Source organism: Aptenodytes patagonicus, chromosome 1 (genome assembly GCF_965638725.1).
Source record: "Aptenodytes patagonicus chromosome 1, bAptPat1.pri.cur, whole genome shotgun sequence".
Classification (NCBI taxonomy): Eukaryota; Metazoa; Chordata; class Aves; order Sphenisciformes; family Spheniscidae; genus Aptenodytes; species Aptenodytes patagonicus.
Genome location: NC_134949.1, coordinates 67,238,752 through 67,247,950, shown reverse-complemented (window position 1 = coordinate 67,247,950; position 9,199 = coordinate 67,238,752).

Sequence of the window (9,199 nt, the reverse complement as noted above, 5' to 3'; positions counted from 1 at the left end):
AGGATCAAATCTTCTGGTAGTAACATGTAGGTAACTTGAAACTGCATGGCTATGGGTCTGCTCCCTCTTGCAGGCTGCCCCTCACTTCTCTTGCGAGTCTCTCAGTCCTTGCTGCTTCATGCCTTTTTCTCCTTTCTCCCACTTTCCAAAGAATTGCAGTAGCCCAGATGAGATGGACCTTGCTGTCTTGCAAGATGCCAAACATAAGAGAATGCACAGTATTGGAAGCAAATTAAGTAGTTTCATCAAAATTATATGGGCACACATACATGTGAAATGCATACAGGTAATTGTATGCATTTTAGATGAAAAAGAAGATGAAAATTAGCGTCTGTGTAGAAACTGCAGACAGTTGGAAAACATGCATGAGTTACTTTCCATTAGCTTTCCTTTCACTACTGGGATCCATCACCAAGAGCTTGTTTATTCCCTCCTGCCCTGAGTAATTTAGCTCCTCTTTCTTCCATCACAGGGAGATGTTTGAAGAAAGTCTCTGTATTCACAGGATATACGCTATATTCCACAGCTCTTAAGATCTTGGCAGTATTTCAGACCAAGAAAGTTGAATACTGTTTATATAGATCTCTGGTGCTGTATCAGCTTTATAGGATTGTTTTGTTCTCTGCTTCCTCTCCTACCCCATTGTGCAAGCTACTCTGAGCTTTTTGAACTACTGTTCAGTGCTGGGCTGTGTTCTGCTATGAGGTATGGCAGTATGTTAGTAATAGCTGATGTGACTCTTCTTTTTTGTGTATGAGCACACACAGGTATGCACAGACAAGCACAGACTAATGCCCTCATTCTTCATCCAGGGGAGTTCACTGGAGAGGAAGAACTCTGAATTTCTTGTCTACTCATAGCTACGGAGCAGGACTGCAAATAGTCTTCCAGAGACATCGAGCTTTTAATCAGTTGCAATTCCACATGGACAAAAGAACAAATAATTTATGAGGTGAAGAGCATAGATTTATGTATTCATTGGTTGCATGTGGGACCAAGGAATGCATGTTTTATCCAAACCAGCGTAGAAGCTTAACCCTTTTTTATTAACATATTTCCAAAACCGTAGCAATATAGAGCTCATTGTTATATCTTCTCATGGATTGCTGTTTGCACTGGGGATGGGGGAGAAAAATGTCTTGGGTTGCTGCCTGGTGTCCTGGTGTCCTGATCATTTGTTAGGGAGTTTGGCCACAGAATAACATGGCTGCACAGTATAATGTTCAGCTTTGTGTGGCTGCACTTCCTTCCTCTGAAAGCCAAGGTGTGAGGAGGGGGAGTGAAAAGGTGGGGCTACTGTGCGTTGCATCCTTGTATGAGCTGGGATTTGGCCAGGACACAGTCTGTGTCTGCCTCAGAAGCACTCTGGAGTCCATCAGTTCAGAAAGAGCCACAATAAGTCAGTCCAGCAGACAAGGCAGTGAAAAGCTGTATGACAACTCTGAGCTTGCCAGTTAGAAAATGGAAAGAATAGAAATCTTTAGGAGATCTCCTACTTCACTTTGCCTGAAGTCATACAGGTCTTGAATCCTGAGCTCCAGTCCAGGACTTTAACCCTTCTGCTGGCAATTTGTTTGTTCTAATTATGAATTTCCTTGATTCTTTGAGCCATTTCTGTTGTATTTATCATCAAATGGCTCCTTATCTTGTAGCAATACTGCTGTTCAGCTAGGTAAGAGAATCTTCTATCCCTATTTTTGGCTTTTCCAGAAGGAGAAGTACTTGAGAAGATAAATAGTATCTTCTATTTCATAAAGGGTAACTGTATATATTATTACAGGCTTCAGTGGGAAATAAATGTGATTAACAAAAAGAAAGAATCTATGCATCAAACACTGAGTATTTTGCTGTTTGACAATTGTAGTTGTGTTTAAGCAAATCTGCACTGCTGTAATACTGTTGTCAAAAGAAACAGCAGCAAAATGTGAGTAAGACTGAATACCTGGTGAAATTTCTGCTGATGGCGAAGAAGAATTCTGCTGGAGGGACACCAGCAGAAACAATCTTCAGACATGGCAGACACAGCAGAAAGCAAAGAACTGACTCATGGTTGGCACTGTCTATTCTTTATATCAACAGCAGCTGTCAAGCTCTTGATGAGACAGAAGCGGACCAGATTGAGAAGAGCACAGCCCGAGGGTCAAAGGTCATCACCAAAAGATCAATGAATAGGAATTTATTGCTTTGTTGTGAGGAGTATGTTTCATGACATCTGAAGTCCAGCTGAAGTAAATGCAGGAGGTGTTACAGGGCTACCAGAATAAAAGAGCGAGCCAAGGTAAGCGCAAGGGATGGTTTTCAAATTACTGGGTGGAATCCATGTGGAAATAGCTGATCAGAACAAAGAAAGCTTCTGTATATTTAAGGATATCGTAGGGGGTGCCCACTGAGAACTAAAGACAAGAGCTATTAAGGCAGTCCTCAGAAAAAAAGAAGAAAAAAGATAGCATCATTGGCATTATCAGTGATGGTCAGGATTCAAGGGATTTTGCAGTTCCATATGTTCTGGAAGGGGACAGTTTCACTCTGACGTTCTCTTTTTAGCTGAGAAGCATGTCAGCTTCTTCACTTCAAACAGGCAGTGTTTGTTAGGCAGGACCAAAGACCGGGAGATAAGGAAAAGAGGAGCTATGGCTTACCTTGAGCAAGGTGGAATCTGCTTCCAGCATATAGATGGGGAGAAAGTGACATTTGCTGTTCTCATCAAGAAGAAAGAAACTAGGAAAGAAAGAAGAAAGAATAATAAAAAGAGATGGGAAGCGGTGTTAGCTTTTATTCACGCTGAAAATAGAGCCTTCACGTACTGTGTAATAATAGCAAGAAAATATTTGAACTTGGCGTTAAGTCAATCTGCTCCAAACTTTAATGAACTTTGAATTGTGCCTCAGTATTGTTAGTGCCTCTTTAATGGAAAAAAATAAAAGATTGGAAATATAGGCAAGTTACATGTTACAATAAGCATAGTAATGAGACTATAAATATACTAAACTGTTGTAATAAACATAAATCTGAAAATGTAAAATAAGTTTCTGAAAGCAGAAATGTGTTGGGATAGCATAAAGTGTCTCATTAAAAATTTGGATACTTTATTTTCAGATTTCTAGTTCTATACTTTTTAAATCAGACAAATAATAAAGAAAAATGGCAATTTCTGGTTGGTCACACAAACCACTAAAAGTTTTAAGGAAGAGTTATTTTATATAAGAAAGAATGAAGGGTGGGTTGAAGCTATCACACTATAAACTGAAATGGAGATTCATAAAGTACCAATGAATTTGCATGTTTCATATTCACGATATTATATTCTCCAGAAACATTGTGGGGTCTTCTCTCCTGCTGAGACCAAACTGATACAGACACATTTTCCATAAGGAATTGCAGGTACACCCATTGATATACGCTATGGGGTTGAGGCCTGAAGAACATATAGATAGCAGTACCCTTTCGATATAACATGGAAGTAAAAAAAGACATTTACACTCAGAGATATTATAAGCCATCCAGGAGCTTACAGCTCTAGAAAGGGATTTTTGCATAAGCACAACACTTCAGGAGAAACAAGTATAAAATATGATGGCTATTAAGTAATGACTGGGTAGTGCCACCTGGAGGCCACTGAAGGTGGCAAAACTGCTGCATGATTTTTTTTGAGCAGCAATGCCATCTTTTTTTTTACGTTGAAGTAGCAGTGATAAGTTATGGCTGAAATAAAGACATTCCTTGCATGTCAAACAAAATGATGGATTGAAAGATGTGAGCTTTAACTATGACCATTAGGAGAGCTTTTAGCTTTAAATTTAGCTGCCATGAGATGCATCTGAGATGAGGTAATCATGAATGGTTTTAAAATCTCTCACAAAGGTAGATGGCTTCTACAGAGAAAAACGAAAGGGTCACTTTGGTCATTCATCTATCAGAGATGCTTCAGTTCACAGAAATAACCTGGACTGTGTCAGAGGCAAGCTAAATTGAGCTAAATCAATGGTACCTTTCAATCTTGAAAGGTACCATGTTGCTTGAAATATTGATGGGGAATATGGAAAACCCCAATTCAAATAATTGAATAAATCCTTAAAAATAATCCTCAGGTAGGCTTCTATTTGAGGCAAGCATTAGATGGTAAAGAAGATATAAGAATATATAGAAATTAGCAACATTATCATTACCAAGTAACTGCTTGTGTTACAGTGCTGGAGGCAAGCTAAAGTGATAGCAAGGTAGAGAGCGGGGGGTCAGCCTTCATTCTTTCTTTAAATGAGTTTAGGTTAGGAGTCACTGAAGTAAAAATGAAACTATAGTCCTTGAAATCAGAGGAACTACTGCATTATTGTCAAGCACTTTTAAGGAGAGTCAGACTAAGCCATCCCATAGAGATTTCAAATCCGTGCTAGTAGTGTTAGGCACACAGTTCTTCCTCAGGACTTTCTGGTCTGCTGCTTTTTGTTCTTCCTGTGCTGCCGCACAGTGCCTGTGTGGTTTTCCCCACTCTTTTGGGTCTTTATGAAACATGGGATTTCTTCTCTGGGAGCTGTTGACTAGCTAGCTTTTATCACATTTTACCCCTCTCCAGTCTGTACAAAGTTTACAATAGGATGACATTCCCCTGAACTTCCCAGCAAAGCAACGTAGGAAATCATAGAATCATAGAATCATTGAGGTTGGAAAAGACCTCTAAGATCATCGAGTCCAACCGTCAACCCAACACCACCATGCCCACTAAACCATGTCCCTAAGTGCCTCATCTACTCGTCTTTTAAATACCTCCAGGGATGGGGACTCCACCACTTCCCTGGGCAGCCTGTTCCAATGTTTCACCACTCTTTCAGTAAAGAAATTTTTCCTTACATCCAATCTAAACCTCCCCTGCCGCAACTTGAGGCCATTTCCTCTCGTCCTATCGCTTGTTACTTCGGAGAAAAGACCAACACCCACCTCGCTACAACCTCCTTTCAGGTAGTTGTAGAGAGCGATGAGGTCTCCCCTCAGCCTCCTTTTCTCCAGGCTGAACAGTCCCAGTTCCCTCAGCCGCTCCTCATAAGACTTGTTCTCCAGACCCCTCACCAGCCTCGTTGCCCTTCTCTGGACACGCTCCAGCACCTTGACGTCCTTCTTGTAGTGAGGGGCCCAAAACTGAACACAGTATTCGAGGTGCGGCCTCACCAGTGCCAAGTACAGGGGCACAATCACTTCCCTAGTCCTACTGGCCACACTAGTTCTGATACAGGCCAGGATGCCATTGGCCTTCTTGGCTGCCTGGGCACACTGCCGGCTCATGTTCAGCCGGCTGTCAACCAACACCCCCAGGTCCTTTTCCGCCAGGCAGCTTTCCAGCCACTCTTCCCCAAGCCTGTAGCACTGCATGGGGTTGTTGTGGCCGAAGTGCAGGACCCGGCACTTGTCCTTGTTGAACCTCATACAGTTGGCCTGGGCCCATCGATCCAGCCTGTCCAGGTCCCTCTGCAGAGCCTTCCTACCCTCGAGCAGATCAACACTCCCGCCCAGCTTGGTGTCGTCTGCAAACTTACTGAGGGTGCACTCAATCCCCTCATCCAGATCATCGATAAAGATATTAAACAAGACCGGCCCCAGTACTGAGCCCTGGGGAACACCGCTCGTGACCGGCCGCCAACTGGATGTAACTCCATTCACCACAACTCTCTGGGTCCGGCCGTCCAGCCAGTTTTTGACCCAGCGCAGAGTCCACCTGTCTAAGCCGTGAGCCGCCAGCTTCTCGAGGAGAATGCTGTGGGAGACAGTGTCAAAGGCCTTGCTGAAGTCCAGGTAGACCACATCCACAGCCTTTCCCTCATCCACTAGGCGGGTCACCTGGTCATAGAAGGAGATCAGGTTGGTCAAGCAGGACCTGCCTTTCATGAATCCGTGCTGGCTAGGCCGGATCCCCTGGTTGTCCCACTCATGCCTTGTGAGCGCCCTCAAGATGAACCGCTCCATAATCTTCCCTGGCACCGAGGTCAGGCTGACAGGCCTGTAGTTCCCCGGATCCTCCTTCCGGCCCTTCTTGTGGATGGGCGTCACATCGGCAAGCCTCCAGTCATCCGGGACCTCCCCCGTTAACCAGGACTGCTGATAAATGATGGAGAGCGGCTTGGCGAGGACCTCCGCCAGCTCCCTCAGCACTCTCGGGTGGATCCCATCCGGCCCCATAGACTTGTGAGCATCCAGGTGGCGTAGCAGGTCATTGACTGCTTCCTCCTGGATTACGGGGGGTTCATCCTGCTCGCCTTCCCCGTCTTCCAGCTCGGGGGGCCGAGTACCCTGAGGATAACTGGTCTGCCTGTTAAAGACAGGCAAAGAAGGCACTGAGTACCTCAGCCTTTTCCTCATCCTCAGTGACAATGTTCCCCCCTGCATCCAATATGGGATGGAGATTCTCCTTGGCTCTCTTCTTGTCATTAATATATTTGTAAAAACTTTTTTTGTTGTCTCTAACGACAGCGGCCAGATTGCGTTCTAGCTGGGCTTTTGCCTTTCTCATTTCTTCTCTGCACGACCTAATGAGATCCCTGTACTCTTCTTGAGTCGCCTGCCCCTTCTTCCACAAGCGGTAAACTCTCCTTTTTTTCCTGAGTCCCAGCAAGAGCTCCCCGTTCAGCCAGGCCAGGTCGTCTTCCCTGCCCATTCTTCTTACGGCGTACAGGGACAGCCTGCTCCTGCACCTTTAAGACTTCCTTCTTGAAGATCGTCCAGCCTTCCTGGACCCCTTTGCCCTTCAGGACCGTCTCCCACGGGACTCTCTCAACCAGCGTCCTGAACAGGCCAAAGTCCGCCCTCCGGAAGTCCATGGTTGCGGTTTTGCTGCCCCCCTCCTTACTTCACCAAGAAGCGAGAATTCTATCATTTCATGGTCGCTAAGCCCAAGACGGCCTCCGACCACCACATCTCCCACCAGTCCTTCTCTGTTTGTAAACAGCAGGTCGAGCGAGGCACCTCCCCTAGTAGGCTCACTTACCAGCTGTGTCAGGAAGTTGTCTTCCACACACTCCAGGAACTTCCTAGACTGCTTCCTCTCTGCTGTGTTGTATTTCCAGCAGATGTCCGGGAAGTTGAAGTCCCCCACGAGAACAAGGGCTAGCGATTGAGAGACTTCTGCCAGCCGCTTATAGAACGCTTCATCCGCCCCTTCATCCTGGTTGGGTGGTCTATAACAGACTCCCAGCAGGATATCTGCCTCGTTGGCCTTCCCCCTCATCCTTACCCATAGACACTCAACCGTACCATCATCACAATCGTTGAGCTCTATACAATCAAAACACTCCCTAACATACAGGGCCACCCCACCGCCTCTCCTTCCTCGCCTGTCCCTTCTGAAGAGTCTGTAGCCATCCATTGCAGCACTCCAGTCATGAGAGTCACCCCACCATGTTTCTGTGAGGGCGACTAAGTCATATCTCTCCCGCTGCACAATGGCTTCCAGCTCCTCCTGTTTGCCGCCCATGCTGCGTGCATTGGTGTATATGCACTTGAGCTGGGCTATCGATTTCGCCCCCGGCATCGGCACGCCACCCCTAGGCTCATCTCTAGCGAGCCTGGCTTTATCCCCTTCCCCCTTCGAACCTAGTTTAAAGCCCTCTCAATGAGCCCTGCCAATTCATGAGCCATGATCCTTTTTCCCTTGTGAGACAGCTGGACTCCGTCTGTCACCAGCAGGCCCGGTGCCATGTAAACCTCCCCATGATCAAAAAAGCCAAAATTCCTCCGATGGCACCAGCCCCTGAGCCACGCGTTGATCAGGTGTGTTTTCCTGCTCCTTTCGGTATCCTTCCCTGCCACTGTAGGGATAGAGGAAAACACTACCTGTGCTCCCGATCCTTGAACCAGTCGCCCCAGTGCCCTGAAGTCCCTTTTGATCGCTGCAGGACTTCTCTCTGCAACCTCATCACTGCCAGCCTGTATAACCAGCAGCGGGTAGTAATCAGAAGGCCGTACCAAACCAGGGAGCTTCCTAGTGATGTCTCTGACCCGGGCCCCAGGGAGGCAGCAGACTTCCCTGTGGGACGGGTCCGGTCGGCATATCGGGCCCTCTGTTCCCCTCAGAAGGGAATCGCCTATGACAATTACCCTCCTTTTTTTCTTAGCAGCGGCAGTCGTAATGCGTGGGGCTGACTGCCTCACCCTAGGCGACCCCCCGGATAAAGCAAGTTCTTGCAGGCTGTTGAGCATTTAATTCTCTGCTCTGTGTGTACAATGTGGGTCACAAGAATATCGCATAATTTGCATGTGACTCTTCAATCTTTGCAGGTCTGTATTAAGCCACAAAGTTAGGATGCAGTGATTTTTGTGGTTTTATTTTGTAAGAGGAAGACCAGCAGGGATAAGAAGCTCCAAAGGGAGCAGCGGAGCGACTGAGACTGTGAGGAACGGCTGGTTGGGCACATGTGTTAGTGTTTATTAGCCGTGCATATGCCATCTGCTGAAGGAAAAGAAGCAACAGGGGACCAGTCACGCTGGGTGGAAAAGATGTGAGGCAGCGCTATGGCTGGCCTCGATGGCTCAGCTGAAAGGGAGAGAGAGACAATCAGGGTGGAAGTGCAGAGGGGGAGGAGGAGGAGGCAACCTGGCTCTGTGAACACAAAAATACTTGTCCGCTTCCAGTGTTTGGTTTTTCTGACTTTGTTACTGAGGACTAATTGCTGAAATAAGACAAGAGTGCACACAATATTAGGACTGGAGCCAGTGCTCACTGGATTTTGCTTCTCCCCTTTCTTGAGACTTTTCTGTGAAACTGTCGGAGGAAAGAGGACCTGAAATCACTACATCTAATCACAGGACACAGTTAACATCATTGAAAGGTCCTTTGCCTTAGGAATTAGTACCTGGCATAAAAGTTCTCAAATCATTGACAGACGATGTAGATTAGAGCTTGCAGCTTGAATTAAAAGGTCTACAGGAAAAGAACACCAAGGTTATAAATTCAAGGATTTTGAGTTAAGGAAATGTCAGAACTAAGACAGACATAGAATATGTACAGTTCTAGCCTGGCCAACACGAATCTGGTAATAAATAAAGGAAAATTTGCAATGGAAGGGTCAGAGTAAACAATTAAGGGCAGAGGTACTTTTCAGCTGTAAGAGGCAAGAGAGCAAACAATGGAAGGAGAAACAGTGTAGGAGAGTGAATGGCTATTCCAAAATATTGCAAAATGACTGATCTGTTGCTTAAATGCCTGTTGATATGATAA